Source organism: Octodon degus, unplaced genomic scaffold (genome assembly GCF_000260255.1).
Source record: "Octodon degus isolate 3935 unplaced genomic scaffold, OctDeg1.0 scaffold00136, whole genome shotgun sequence".
Taxonomy (NCBI): domain Eukaryota; kingdom Metazoa; phylum Chordata; class Mammalia; order Rodentia; family Octodontidae; genus Octodon; species Octodon degus.
The window spans coordinates 2,731,958-2,746,452 of NW_004524712.1; the positions used below are offsets into that span (position 1 = coordinate 2,731,958).

At 56.7% G+C, this 14,495-nt stretch overlaps 1 protein-coding gene across 6 annotated transcripts in view; it reads left to right on the top strand.

Annotated features, from left to right (window-relative positions):
- St3gal4 (ST3 beta-galactoside alpha-2,3-sialyltransferase 4) overlaps positions 1-14,495 on the top strand; it is a 42,398-nt gene that overhangs the window by 640 nt on the left and 27,263 nt on the right. For 2 of the 6 annotated variants that reach the window (XM_023701498.1, XM_004641405.2), the window contains exon 1: positions 417-499. The exons of 2 other annotated variants lie outside the window; for them this stretch is intronic. The gene's annotated coding sequence lies outside the window, so the exon portion shown is untranslated. Of the gene's footprint in view, positions 1-416; positions 500-717; positions 737-7,644; positions 7,725-14,495 lie in introns of those variants that run through there. 2 more of the 6 variants (XM_023701497.1, XM_023701499.1) reach the window with 2 other exon arrangements.

The window sequence follows — 14,495 nt, forward strand, 5'->3', positions numbered from 1 at the left end:
ACCAGGGCACAAAGGCAGACCACGAACTCCCCCCACCCTTGAGCATCCTGGCTCCCCCGTGCCTCAGTTTCCCCAGTGGGAGAACGACACGGTTTGCTCCATGGGAGAGCAGAGAACCCTTTCTCGCCCTCATTGTTCCGCAAGGCGGGGAGGCCGTGCTGCTCAGACCCCGCAGGAGCCACGCTCGACCCCTACTCGAGCCCCGCACCCCTGCCGCGGTCGCCCGGCCTGCGCGCCCCGCCCCGCCGGGCCTTCCAGCCCAGCGCCCCGGCCCCGCCCCGGCTCGCCCCGCCCTTCCTCCCGCACCGCACCCCGCCCTCTTCCCCCACCCTGCGATCGGAGTCAGCTCCCCGGACGCGTGCGCAGGCGTGTGGGCTGTTTCCCGCCCCGCGCCGCCAGGCCCGGCTGTGCGCCGAGACAGGCACGGGCGGAGCGGCCCCGCGCCTAGCGGATCAGCTGCGCGCGGAACCGGCCGCCCCGCCCCGCCCCTCCCGCCGGGGTGAGTACGCAGCGCCGGGCTCGGGGATGCGGCGGGGGCGGCCCGCCCGGGGTCGCGGCACCCGGCCTGGCTGGGTCCCGCCCGCGACTTGGGGAGGAGGGGGTCCGGCCGCACATGGGCGCTGCGCCGCGCGGGGTCGGGCGGGGCGGCCGCAGACTGGAGGAGCTGCCGCTGCGCGGGGCTCCCGTCCCCGGACTAGGTTTTCGCGGGAAGCCCGATTCTCCCTGCAGCCTTGGAGTGAGCAGACGGGACAGTCCTCTTGCCGGGAAAGTTTCTACCTGCACCCCTGTGCCTGGGCTGAAGAGGCGTCCTCCAGCGTCCGCTGAGCGCTGGGCGTCCCCACAACTGTCCCCATTGAGACCAGGACATGTGGGCTGGAGGTGACAAGCTCTGCTGAGGTCTCTCTGTGCAGGAGTTGCAAGGTCGGGGAACAGAGCCCAAAGGTGGGGTTGCCAGCTGGAGGCCAGCCATGCCCAGGGCACCAGTGCCACGTCTGGGGGTCTTTGTGTGCAGACCCCCGTGTCCAGAAGTTGCCTGGGTGGTGGCCTTAGGGAAGAATGGAGTTGGGGCCGGGTGGCTGGAACACGGGGCCGATCCTGGGCTCCCCTCTCTGTTCTTCTCCCTGGGGCCTCTGCTGGCAGGGACCTCCAGCCAGCCCGAGCTGCCAACATGTCTGCCAGCACTGCCCCCTCTATTCCCGGCTCTGGCGGGAGGCTCGTCTGGGCTGTACAAGGCCTGATCCATGTTGCTACTTCCTCTGTTCCTCAGGCTGGGTCTCCAGGGCCTGGTTGAGGGGCTGCTGCCAGAAGCCTGGAAGTGTAGGCAGTGTTTGGGTGCCCTGTCTGACCTCATGGCCACCCACAGGCCGGCACCCCTTCCCTGCAAATCTGTACTTTCTAGCACTGGAAGGAAGCGCGGTGTTGAAGCCAAGTTCAGGCAGACTTACTGTTTGTGGAACCTTGGGAATGTGGGCCTGGTGCAGTCTGGGTTGTCACAAGAGGCACCAATCCGTGTCAGTGTGGCACCGTCCTCCATATCCCACCCTTTTGCCTCCCATGGGCCCCGGCCCCTGCTCCCCAGGTTTGGGATGAGTCGATTTAAGCTAAGTACTCTGAAAAGTGCAGCACTGTGGAAGAGCTATTTAAGTCTTTGCTTCTAGAAATATTTCTCCCACACCCTTAGTCTCCAGAGCTGCCCTGTGATTCTAGAGAGGTTACTTGGGAGGTCCCAACCATTCAGAGCCCAGAAATGAACTGTGGAGCTGTTTTGCTTCGCTGGGAGCAGATCTGGGAACACGTTAACACGATCCATCCTGGCTGAGGTGGCTCAGCTCCCTCTGCGCTGTTTCCTGCTCCACTTGTTTCCACTCTGAATGCTTCCTAGCCCTGCCCTTTTGTACCAGGTGGGGGTCTCAGTCCGCTTGGTGGGATCTGGATTTTACCAGGAAGTTGAAGGGGAGGTGGGAGCCAGGGCCAGCTCCTTTAGACTGCGAGGTAACGGTGGAGGTTACGAGTGGAATGAGAGGAAAGAAGATGTGAAAGCCATTGAAGGGCTGGAGGTGTGTCCCATGGGTACAGCACTTGCCTGGCATGCTAGAGGTCCGAAGTTTGGATGTCCAGCACAGGGCTGGGGGTGTCAGGTAGGAGTCACCTCCTTGACCTCCTGGGCTGAGAAGCTTGGTTACTTTTGGGAGCGAGGTGCTGCTAAGAGGCAAGAGGAACTCCTTCCCCACAAGTGGTGGGGCGGGCCAGGCCAAGGAACCCCCTGGCATCTTGCGCACTGTCTTCCCTGAAGCAGTGACTCAGCCCCCTCTGCTCAGAAGCAGAGGCCTTGCCACTTCTGCTTCCCAGCTTTTTTAGACTCATGGGATTTCGCTTTCTGGGCAGAACTAAGAATCTGCTCTTTTCTGGAACTGTGAGAGAGCCTGGAGAGCCCCTCCCTCTCCAGCCAGGGAGGAACAGAGAGTCTTGTGGCTGTGGCCATCCTACCACCACCCCAACCCTGCCTGACATCTGCCCTTGCCTCGGGGCCGCCCCAGCCCTCTGGGTGTCTCCTCAGAGCAGCTGCTCAGGTGCTGCCCAATGACGTTGGGCCCAGCTCCTCTCAGAGTGCTCCAGGTTTGTGCTGTCCTTTGAAGGGGTAAGGCCCTACTTCAGACTAACATGGAGCAGTTGCAGGCCACCAGGTTCCAGGGCTGACAGGGAGAGGAGAGGACCTTGGTGGATGGGAAGCAGGACAGGGATGTAGGTGACGGTCCCTTTGGGGTGTGCTGGTGGGCATCAGATGTCACAGGGCATGGCAGATGATTGGGAGGGCCTGCCACCGAGCTCTCAGCACCTGCTCTCCTCCCTGACTTCCCACTTGGTGTCCTGTGACACATTCTCTGCATCAGCAGGCTGCGGCCTAGCTCCTGTGTCTCATCCCCTGGGCCCCCAGGATCCTTTTTCTTGTCAGGAGCAGGGCCTTGACCCCAAGTGCTTGCTTGTTGTGAGGCAGTGGCAGCTCAGATTTGAGTGACCACAGTCTTTAGTCCACCTCTGTCCTCCATCACCTCAAAGTGCCTCTGCAGGTGGGTCCTGAGCAGCCCCTAGCTGGACTCTTGGCAGTCCTGGTCTCTGCACTTCCCCTAACCCCACCACCCTCTGGGATACACTCAAGGAAAGTGGCCCAATGGCAGCAGCCTCAGCTAGGTGACACAGCTTCTGGCAAAAACCCAGGAGTTGCATTGGGAGGTTCCCTTCCATGTTGTACAGAGGTGCAGGTCTCTCACCTGAGGCTGCAGCCCATCTCTGCCTGCCCCATGCTGCAGAGGCGGAAGCCCTGGGTTCTGCCTTTGACCCAGCAGCGAGGAGATTGCTGCTCCTCACACGGAGGTTCGGGTCATGCTAAAGCCTCAGTTTCCCACATGGACCCTGGTGGAGAGGAAGGCTGGGCTGCAGAAGCCAGGAGCAGCTGGAGCAGTAGGGTGGATCATTCTTGCCTTCTACCTGCAGCTTCTGTCGGACCTGGGCTGGGGTGTGGGACTCTAGGATCTTGCTTTCTGTTTTGTGGGGAGGCAGCTAGAGGAGTTCAGGTACCAGCTGGGAGAGGGCTAGGCCAACAGGCATTTGTTTTTCCCTGTTGGGCCCAGACCTTCCTCCAGGGTGCAGGCTGTGACTATGTCACCTGTGCCTGATCCCTTCACTGTGGCAGCTTAAAAGTCATAATGAAATGGGACTTAGAAAACATCAAAAAGGGTTACCATGTATCACACAGCACTTACTAGAAGCCCAGCGTAACAGATTTTTTTTTTTAATGTGCTAGGCACTTAGGTCCATCCTTTCACGTTAGCCTCATACCTTAAGCCCATTTGTAATGAAGAAGTGGAGGCTGAGAAGATTAAACCACTGAGGTGAGCTCACACATCTCTTAAGCAGCCAAACAGGGACTCAGACCCCAGCCTTTTTCCAAAACCTGCATTTTTCAGTCTGGTTCAGTCTGGTGCCCCTGAACTGGACCTTATCCTACCTGTCTGGTCTGTGATCATACAAGGAAGGGCCCTGGACTTGAAGGTGTGAAGGGTTTTGCTCAACGGAAAAGCAGAACACAGATTCTGGGTGGGAACTGATGTCCATGCCCTGCCCACACCCTGAACTCACACAAGGAGGACAGGCCAGGGTTCCCTCCTCACTCCCTCCTTCCCCCAACCCTGTGTCCCTCCAGCTTGCGGTCCCTCCCAGCCCCCACCTCGCGCTTTCCCGCCTGTAATTGCTTCCATCTGCCTGCCTGCCTGCCTGCCTGCCTGCCGGCTCCTATTCCTCTGGAAAGGCGCTGGGCCGCCCACAGGGCTGCAAGGCCTCATCCGGCAACCACAGCTACACGTGGGGAAGGGGAGGGGCCCAAGGGGACCCCGGAAGGTGGCTCTTGCAGTGTTTGGCATTCCGAGATTCCTGCCCAGTAGGAGAACCTTTGTTGCCTGGCCCTCCTCTGTGCCCTGTCCTGGGGTGCCTTATGGCCAGAGAGGTTCCCCCAAGCCTCACCCTCCATCTAGTAGGAGCTCGCCTTCGCCTTGCACACAAGCTCTGCAACCACAGCCCTCCCTGTTCCTTTGTGGTTGTTCACATCTGGAGAAGAGATGGCAGGCAGGGGCCAGCAGGGCCTCCCACCTTCAGGGGTCACTGGTGGGGAAGCCAGGCAGGGACTACTGGTGGCAGAGCCCGAGGGGCCTGGGAGCTCTGGGCCTGTGAGTGGGCTCGTTGTTTCATTGGATTCCAAGCAACTGACATAGAACCAGCAGGTCAGAGCCTCAGATTTGCTTCAGTATAAATAAAATTTGCCCTAGTAATGCATTAGCGTGCTGGCGAGACTCCTGAGACTTGTCTGAGACCTCCCAGAGGCTGCAGGATACTAGCAGGGTCCTTAGGGCACCACTGCAGGTTTCTGTGGGATCAGGGTAGGGGGTTCTGTGCGCTGGCGTATCTTGGAGCATGGAGTGGTGTGACATTGATGGGGACAGTACGGAAGAGCTGCTATTGGTTGGAGCATGTTTGTGGCGTGGAATGAGTTTGAGCACTTTTTAAGGCGTTTTTCTCTCTGAGATTGGAGGATTTTAAGGTGAGCTCTGAGAAATTGTCTTCGTCCCTGCTAGATTCTTAGTGCTTAGAAGGTGATTGGCCAATAACAAGTGCTCAACAAATATTTGTTTGATGAATGAATGTAGCTTGGGTCTTGTGATTTTGTTCTGACACTGGCCCAGCTGTGCTTCCTGCTTTTCTGAGCTCTAAAGACCCAGAGTGTTCCTGTCGCCAGGTGAGCCATGTTGCAGAGAAGGGCCTGGCTTGGCCTGGGCTGCCCTTGGCAGAGGTGGGCGTGGAGTCCTCTGTTCCAACCACAGGGGGAGGCAGGGGCTCAGGGGGCCAGGCAGGAGGCTGCCCCGAAGAGGGCCCCCTGCTCCCAGGTTCAGCTGCGGACATTTCCACAGCCGTCACCCATCTCTAGTCACCTTCAGGCTCCTGAACTGACCAGTACTAACAGCAGCACTTCGTGTCCCCATGTCAGCCTTTTTATTTAGGGCTCAAGAAAGGCATCCCTGGGGGTGCAGCCTGACCTGGGTGGCATCTGTGGAGTAAGGTTTCTGTCTCTTTTGTGTGTGGTACTGAGTATTAAACCAAAGGCCTTTGACTGAGCTACATCACCAGCCCTTTTTATTTGGAGGCAGGGTCTTGCTGAGTTGCCTGGGCTAGTCTCAAACATTTGCTTCTCCTCCTTTGCCTCCCAGAGTGCTGAGATTACAGGTGTGGGCCAGCATACCTGGCTAACGGCTCTATTTTTATTTCTTCTGCATGCTGGCTTTCCACTTCCTTTTTTTGGAACTGGAACAGAAGTTTTCCAGGCTTTATTTGGCCCAGGCCAGTGCCCTCCGTTCCCTGTAGCAGGGCACATGTATCCATGCCTGTGCCCTGGACAACTTGGGCACCTGCAGGAATGACCTTCCGCTTGCCAGTGTCCATTCCCATCACCCTGAACCACTTCCGTGAAGGCTTCCAGAGCCGCTCTGTGTTCCCCACTCTGTACGGGTCTCCTTCCTGTGGACCCCTAGTGGACATCAGCAGGGCCCATGAGGAGCCCAAGGTGGGTGTCCTGGGCAGGGCCGGGGTGTGGTGTGGAGCCTGGAGGTTTGTATTCTCAGAGCAGGTTGCAGGTTCTCAGCCTCTCCCTCCTTGCAAAACTTAACTGTGCAGAGCTATCTGCCCTTGTTGGCTTGGATTGATCCTCCAAGAAAGGAGCAGTTCTTAATGAGGTAGCTTTTCAGATAACATTCAGGGTGCTCTGTGGAAGCTGGCTGGTCTCCTTTCTGGTCCTCCAGGGTGGGTCCAGGGCCTGCCAGCTCTGTGAGGAGGGAGGCGGGGCAAATGGCCGGGTGGGAGGTGCTTCTGTTTCCCTTCTGTCCAGCTGTGTGGCCTCAGGCAGGTCTTGGACTTGAAGGGTTTTCAGTTAGGACATATGTTCTCTGGGCACAGATAAAACAGAATCTGCCCTGCTGCGGGACATTGTGATGTACAAAGGAGAGAAACACTTTTCCAGCTGGGAGAGACCTCAGCAGGGGGACTGACAATTACTGGGTGACCGGGCAGGACTGTGGCTGTCTCCTTCAGTTTTGTATCTCTAGGCGCCTAGCCCCCCTCTGGCACACAGTGGCTGCTACAGGAATGTTTCTTTTTCGTCCGTGATAGAGGAAAGGCTTGGAGAAGTCACTTAATTGTTCCAGGTCACAGGCAGGAGGAGGCAGGGCCCCGTCTGGCTTTGATAAAGCTCAGGAGTTAGCTCAGTTCTCTGCTCCTCCCTTGCACCTCCAGTCCCCACCTTGTGCTCTATGTGCCTATCTCTGTCAGCCTGACCTCCAGATCCCTCCCCCAGGGTCTGCGATGGTTGAGGCTGTACCCCCCCCCCCGGGGGGTGGATGGTAGGTCCCTAGGACAGGGTGGGCTGAGACAGTGATCTGGAAATGCCTGTTCCACTGGACTCAATGGGCCTGGCTGTGTCCAGCTGAGAGGTTCTAGCAGCTGAGAGAGGAGGCTAGAGGAGCAAAAACTGTTCTCACAGACGCTGTGGGCCTTTCTCTCCAAACTTCTTGATCCTTCTCCTCCTCCTTTACCGTAACCTCTTTGTCTCTTCCTCCTTCTCTTCTTTCTTCAGCTCTTTTCTGTCTTCCTCCTTTTCACCTTTGAGATCTCTCACCTTGAAATACTTTTCCACCTTGAGATATTGTCTCTGTCTTGTTTCTTTCTCCTCTTTCTCCCATCCCCATTATCCTTTTTCCTCTCCTCCCCCGCTCCACCAGGCTCAGCATTCAGGTTATCCACACCAGGGAGGCTGGGCTGGGTTCTCTGGAGGCCAGGGATGCTCAGGAGAGCCCCACATGCCGGCATCCCTGGTATCTTAGAGCAGAATGGCTCTGCCAGTGGTGGGGTGCTGACAAGACAGTGGCTGCGCAGACCTCGAGTACTTTGGTGGTCTGGACCACTCTCTGGGCCTTTACCCACCTCCTGGGACCTCTTGGGCAGGTAGGTGGGCCCTTGGACTTGGATAGCCTGAGGGTCTCTCAAGAAGAGCTGGAAGGCAGAGCTTCCTGGCCTGACCTCAGCCCTCCGTCTTCCTCTCTCCAGCTCTTTCCCCCAGAGGTACCTGCTAGGATGGAGAGAGCTGGCCAGAGAGGAGAGGAGGGTTCCACTCAGACCCCTTCCAGGTGAGCACAGCTGCTGTGCTTGGGCTAATGCATGTACTGCATCTGTGTGTGCGTGGCTGTAAGCATGTGGACGAGAGCACACGTGGGCTCTGTGTGTTCAGAGAGTAGAGGGCATGCTTCTGTGGGGGGCAGAACACAGGGTACATGTGTGCAAGTCTGTGCCCTCTCTCCTCGGGGCCTGGCACCGTGTTACCAGCCCCTGGCCCAGAATTTGTCTTCTGTGGTCTCTGTGATCCTGGCTTTGCATGTGGCTTTGTTCTGTATTTGGAGCCAGCTGGTCTCCTGCTGTGACTCCACGAAATGTTGACTGATCCCTGGCCACCCATTCAGCTGTCTGGGGGCCCTGGGGCCAGTGTTTGTCCCTTGTCTTCCTAAATGGAGGCGTATGGGGGCTTCCTGCCCAGAGCCTCAGCCCTGCCAAGGCGGAGGGAATGGGTAACAGCTGCGCTGGCCGATTCCTGCTCCGTATGGATTTGGTTTGACTACAAAGCTCTCTGTGTGTTCTCAGGCCCCTTCCATGACTGGGGGTGGGGAGGCAGCAAGAGGAGGTGGAGATGGAGACCAGGCGACACCAGGGTGGGATGGCTCTAGAAGGGGAACACAGCCTGGAAAGAGATCGTGGAGAGGGAGGGAGAAGGGACAAGACATGCTGGTCTCAATCTCACGGTTCATGTCCTGCCTCCTGGAAGCCAGGCCTCAGCCTGTGGGTGCTGTCTGCCTCTCTTTGGGCTCTTCCCATCAGTCCTGGTGGGCTCCGGGGCTGCAGAGGGGGCCGTGGGCCCTGTCTAGGAGTGAGCCCAGGACATGTTTGGAGCTAGGCACCAGGAGCTGGTCTTTGCCTCTTCCCTTTAATGGAACAAATTCCATAAAATGGGGAATCATTTTCTGGTTTTGCTCTTGGACTTCTGTTCCCTGCTTCTAGGCCAGTTCTACCTGCAGAAACCCAGTGGCCACCCTTCTCTAGGGCTCAGGTGCAGACCTTCACTCCCCCTGTACCCCACAAGACCAGCCCCAACCTCCCTTCCCACCTCCCTCAGGCAGCCTTCCATCCTACTCTCAAGACCTGGCCACCTTGTGATCCAACATCCTTTTCTCACCATTTCTATCCCTGCAGCTGTTCAAACAGAGTGGGAAGAAAATGTTCCCTTTCCGGAATGGCTGGACCGACAGCCTGGCAAGGCCAGGTGAACTGGCCAGGCTTGGTTGTGGGCTATGGCTTGACCCCTCCCTTCCATCCTGGGCAGGAAGAAACAGACACTCAGAAGAGGCTGGGACGTTGCTGGGAGCTCTGGCTCCTTTCTGCTTCAAATGGGGTCTCTTCTCAGGGCATGGGCTCTTTTGCTGGGCCCTGGGAACATCCTCTGTGTTTACTTTGTCCGGGGGGTGATGCTGAGTCCCGGGGCTACAGGGATGGACCGGCCCTGGTCTGCCACCTTTATCCTGGGCTGGGCCTTCACCTAGCAGGTGGGCTTCCAGTGCTTGGTTGGACCCTTGACTGCCCAGAGTTGAGTTGGCAGAGGGACTCTGTTGGGCTGAGGACCTGCTATTCTGTGGAGAGGTGGGTGTAGGGCAGAGCCCAGATGCTGGCCTCCTCAGACTCCAGGCCCTGATGACCTGAGGCCTGCCGTCATGTCACTCCCCCAGGTCTGGGTGCTGGGATGATCCTGGAGTCACTGCAGCCTTGAGGCATGGGCCCAGGTATGCGCATGTGAGGGCCATCTTGGGAGGATCCAGGTGTCTGTAGGGCTTGGGTGCTTGGTGGGCCCAGAGGACTCGCCTCTTGCACTGATGAGGCACTGGTGCAGCAAAGCCTGGTGGATGGTGAATCTGCTGTGGGTACAGGAGCAGGTAGAGCCCTCCACTGGGGAGTGGCCTCTGCCATACATGTGGCTGTGACCACAGGCCACTGGCAGGGTGCCGCACCTGTGGGGCCCATCCGTGTGGCTGGGGCACCTGTCCAGGCCTCTGCATCTTCCTCTGGTTTGCTCTTCTGGAACCCCACCCCCTCCCCACCAGTACCACTGAGCCATCTCCCCAGCCCCCACCAGTACCTCTGATTGAGACAGCCAACTCTTGCTGGGAGCTGGGCTCGACAGGACAGGCCCCCAGAGGCTGGCGTAACCACTACCTGCTCCTTGTGGCTCCAGGCTGATAGCTCCAGGGAACTGCAACCTAACAAACAAGCCACAGCGGCCAGAGCTGGAGTTGGAGGAACCCAGCAGGCCACACGCAGCTGGGAGGAGGCATGGGGGAAGACAGCACCCAGGCTGAGGGGGCCCAGCAGGCCTCAGATGCTGTATGTGAGGGTGCAGTGGGAGGTGGGGGTACTGAAGGGGGAGGAATCAGAGCTGTGTATGTGTGTCTGTGTAAGCCACTGTGGTCCTGGTGTACTCCAAGAAGTATGTGCAGGTTATTGCTGTGGGGACCTGAGTGTGGTGAGTGTGCTCCTGTGACAGGCAGGGTTGGCTTGGGAAGGGCCCCCTGTACCTCCTGGCTCTGCAGCATGCTGGGCCTGAGTCTGTCGTCTCCCCAGGAGGTAGGTGAGCCCCAGGTGAGGAGTGGCCCTGCAGTACTGTGCCACTCCATGAGAGAGCTACCCCTGCCCTTCCCTCAAGGGCCACGCAGAGGAGGGTAGTGTGTGTGACGGCTGATTCATCTGTGTGCCCTGCAGATGTCAAACCATGCAGGAGGGTCTGCCTGCCATGTCACTCCAGGACCATCAGCAGTGCAGGATGGCAAGGCTTGGTTTTCTCCCCTAAGCCTTTGCTTCTCTTCCTGGGAGGGTTCGCCTTGCTCACAGGCTCCATTCTGCCTGCCCCCATCCTTCTGGGCTCAAGCCTTTAACCCCCCTCCCCCATCCTGCACCCATGCCCTAGGGATTCTGGGGTGGACCCTTCCCCTCACCATCCGAAACTTCTTTGTTCCTGAATGCATGGGGTGGAGGGGTGTGAGTCCTGTGGGAGCGAGTGGGAGCGGGGGAGAAGGTTCTGAGAAGCCTGCTGCTCCCAGATGCTGCAGAGTATGGGGCAAAGCTTGCAGTGTTGAGGGGCTCCTTGTGGGGAGAGCTGGAATTTCATCTCTCTGTGGTGGTCCCAGGACTGAGTATTGCCCTGTACTGCTCCCACTGGGGGTCTCTGGGAGCACAGACTGCCCCCAGATTACAGTGGATGTTCGTTGTTGTTGTTCCTGTAAACCTGGCTGGCCTGGGTCTAATGATCTTCAACATCCTAAATGCTGGGATTACAGGGATGTACCCCTGTGCCTCGCTCAGTGGATTTTTTAGTTTTACTGTGGTTCAAAAGCAATGCACATTCAGTAGAAAGTGCACTTGTGATTCTGGATTGCGCTCATGTTCTGGGCTAGCAGTGTGCCGTAAGGATTGTCGTGTGATTCTAGGCGGTGGTGGGCAGCCGCAGCTTCCGGTCAGCCCCGCAGTCACAGGGCTGGACCTGTAATACTCCAGCGGGTGTGTGCCAGGCTGTGGTGTTGGGTGGGGGAGAGACAAGAAGCGTGTTTTCAGCTTACCGTATTTTCAGGACGCGAGGGGCCTCTTGTGATCCGAAGTGCGCCTCTCTGCTCAGGAGGGCACATCATCTTGGGGGGATGAGAGGCCTCTCCAGGAGGGGGCGCTGCCTGTGGACGGGGAGGGAGGGGCAGCATCCCAAGTGTGACTCAGGCTGAGAGGATCAGGCTCTGAGCTCTGTCAGGATGGCTGGTCTGGTGGACTGGGCCAGGGGCTACGGTACTGCTCCAGGAAGGACAGGGGAGGGCGATTACCAAGAGCCTGTCCTGCCTTGCCCCACCCCGGGCAGGTGAGCTGGCCGGGCGTGGCTGTGTTTCCAGGCAAGAGGGGAGAGCGAGTGGTGTTCCTGGTGCCTTGGCCCCGTCAGCTCCTCGTGGGAGGAGGAAGTGGATACTCTTTGTCTGTCCTTACGAGGAAAAGAGTACTACCACGTAAAGAAGCAGTTTAAAAATTAACTTCAATTATGAACAATAGCTGTGAAACTACCCAAGGACCTTTTAAAAATTAATCCAGGGCTGGAGATGTAGCTCAATGGTAGAGCACAGTGCTTAGCATTTATAAGACCCTGGGTTCAATCCCCAGCACTCTAAAACTGAAACAAAAAGAGGACCCAGTAGTGCTGGTCTGTTCATACCCTTGAGTGACTTCATGATACCCAGAGTACACTCCAGGGTAGTGTATTGGGGTGCTCTGCAGCATCCTTCACCACCTAGCCCTGTGGCCTCCCCGTACCACCTTTGGTCCTTTCTCACCATCTGCGATCACACTGACCTTGGTTCTGTTCCTTACACTTGGCAGGTGTAGGGTCTTTGCTCTTTGTCTGTCCACAGCCTTTGGTCCTTGTGTGGCTGCCTTGCACGGAGGTCTCAGGTCAAAGCCAGTTTCTCAGCCAGGTGGTGCTGGCCATCTGGACACTGGGGAGCTTCCGGCCTGGCTGAGAGGCACATACCGGTAATCCCAGTACTCTGAGAGACTGAGGCAATTTGAGCCCAGCCTGGGAAACTTAGTCACTTACTGACAGTCTGTTTGAAAGTAAATAAAGGGGTAGGGGTGTGTGGCTGGGATGTCACTCAGTGCAAAGGCCCTGGGTTCAATCTCCAGTATCACTAAAAGCAACAGTACTTCCTCATCACTCCACTTCACTGCCTGGCTCCACTGCCTGGAGTTTCTGTTGGTCGTTATTATTATGAGGTTCCCTTCATCATTTGTTTGTTATGTCTGTCTCCATGTGGGTATAAAGTCCGAAGTCTGGGGCTGTCGTTGTGTGTACTGTGGCGTGGGGGGGCCTAAAGCACCACGGTGCACGTAGTGGGTCTGGTTGGCGTGTAGTTCTGTGCTCAGCCTTGCTGTGTTTCGAGGGACCTGGAGGCCACACTAGCGATGGATCAGGGGTTTTATCCAGACCAGCAGGTAGAGGGAAGGGAAGGAGCTTTTGTGCCTGGCTGTCCTGGGGCCACATGGTTAGCAGCCTGGATGACCTTGACCTCCCTTTAGAGCTCTGACCAACTGCCCTAGCGTTAGCAAATGAGGACAGTTTGACCAAAGATAGCAAAAGTCAGTGTCTCAGGAAGCACAGTTCTTACAAAAAGGGCATCATTACGAGCACAAGGGTAAGTGACATGGAGAAGGACAAGCACAGGGGCTGTTCCCCTGTCAGCTCCAGGGCTGCGTGTGCTTTGAGCACACCCAGGTCTTTGCATGGGACTGTGTGCAGCTTCCAGAGGGGAGGAAGGAGGAAACTGCTGTGCCTGGTGTGGCTGCTAGCGCTTGCTGAGTTTTTCTATAAATAAGAAAAAGTAATCTTTGCATACCTGTAATCTTAGCATTCTGGGAGGCTGAGGCAGGAAGATCAAAAGTTGGAATCCAGCCTGGGCAACTTAGCAATTTAGTGAGACCCTGTTACAAAATTTAAAGAAAAAAAGTTTTTTGACATAACTCAGTGTGAAGGTACTGAAGAAGAAAGGAAGGACGGAGGGAGAGAGGGAGAAAGAGGGAGGATAAAAGGAGGAAGAGAAGAAAGAAAACCCTCCATGGAGACACAAGCACTTAGATGGCATATGGTTTGGCAAGTGGCTCTACTTGCCACCCTGGCCAGCCTTGCCTGCCAGGTGTATACTCTGTTCTAATCCCTGTCCTTAGAGTGGCCTGTGGCCTGTCCTTAGAGCGGGGTGCAGAAGGGACAAGAAGGGGGATGTGTATTATGTGGTCCCACTTCAGTAGTGGTGTTCCACCCACCTTCGAAGACAGCAGAATTTTTATCCTAGTTTGACTAAGGGAAAACCTGAGATGTGGGAGATGACGTGGCCACAGGCGTGCAGCTGACGGTGGTTCTGGACCTTGAGCTCAGATGGATGAGACTCCAACTTCTTTTATTTATTTATTTATTGCAGAACCAGGGATTGAACTCAGGTCCTTTCGCTTGCCAGGCAAGTGCTTATTCCACTGAGCTATCTCCCTGGCCCCTAGACTCCAACTTCTAGGAATTCTTTTCTCTATCAAGTTTTGCATTGAAAGTGTATTGCAGTGTATTTCGGGGTTTAAGAAAATTAAACAGCTGGGTGTGGTGGTGCACACCTATTATCCCACAGTTCAGGAGGCCATCGCAAGAGAATCTTGAGTACGAGACCAGCCTTGCTGCCCAGCAGGTTGATGGCCTATCTGGAGACCCTGTCTGTTAGAGTTTCTGCCTAGTTGTCCCCCAAAGCTTCATGCAGTCATCACTCCTGGCGTTTGTGATTAACTAACTCATGATTCACTGGGGTTCTGGGTATGAATGCTGCTGGGGTTATGGGTAGGACTACTCCCAGCCTGGGACTGAGAGCCTGAATGCAACTTAAGGGAGACAGACTTGCTCTCGGCAGCCCTTGTTGCTGCTGCTCCTCCTTCTGCGCTCTGCTCTTTGCTGCTGCCCTGAACTGCTGCCCTCTGCCATGTGCCGCTCCGCCTCGGAGCCAGCTGAGTATGCACTGAGACCTCCAGTAGCTGTGAGCTAAAGAAACCTTTCCTTCTTTCATTTTGGGTGTCAGGTATTTGTCCCAGCAACAAGAGAAGAGTAACTAAGACACTGTCTCAACACGCACGTGTACTTGCTCACAGGCATGCGTGCAGCCACACGCAGGCCAAGTTACAGAGTCCAAAGTGTGTATGATGGGCTGGTGAGATGGCTCAGTGGTCTAAAGCACCTACTTAGAACAAGCTTAGCAAAGCACAGGGACCGCGGTTCAATCCCCCAGCACCACATGCCAGCC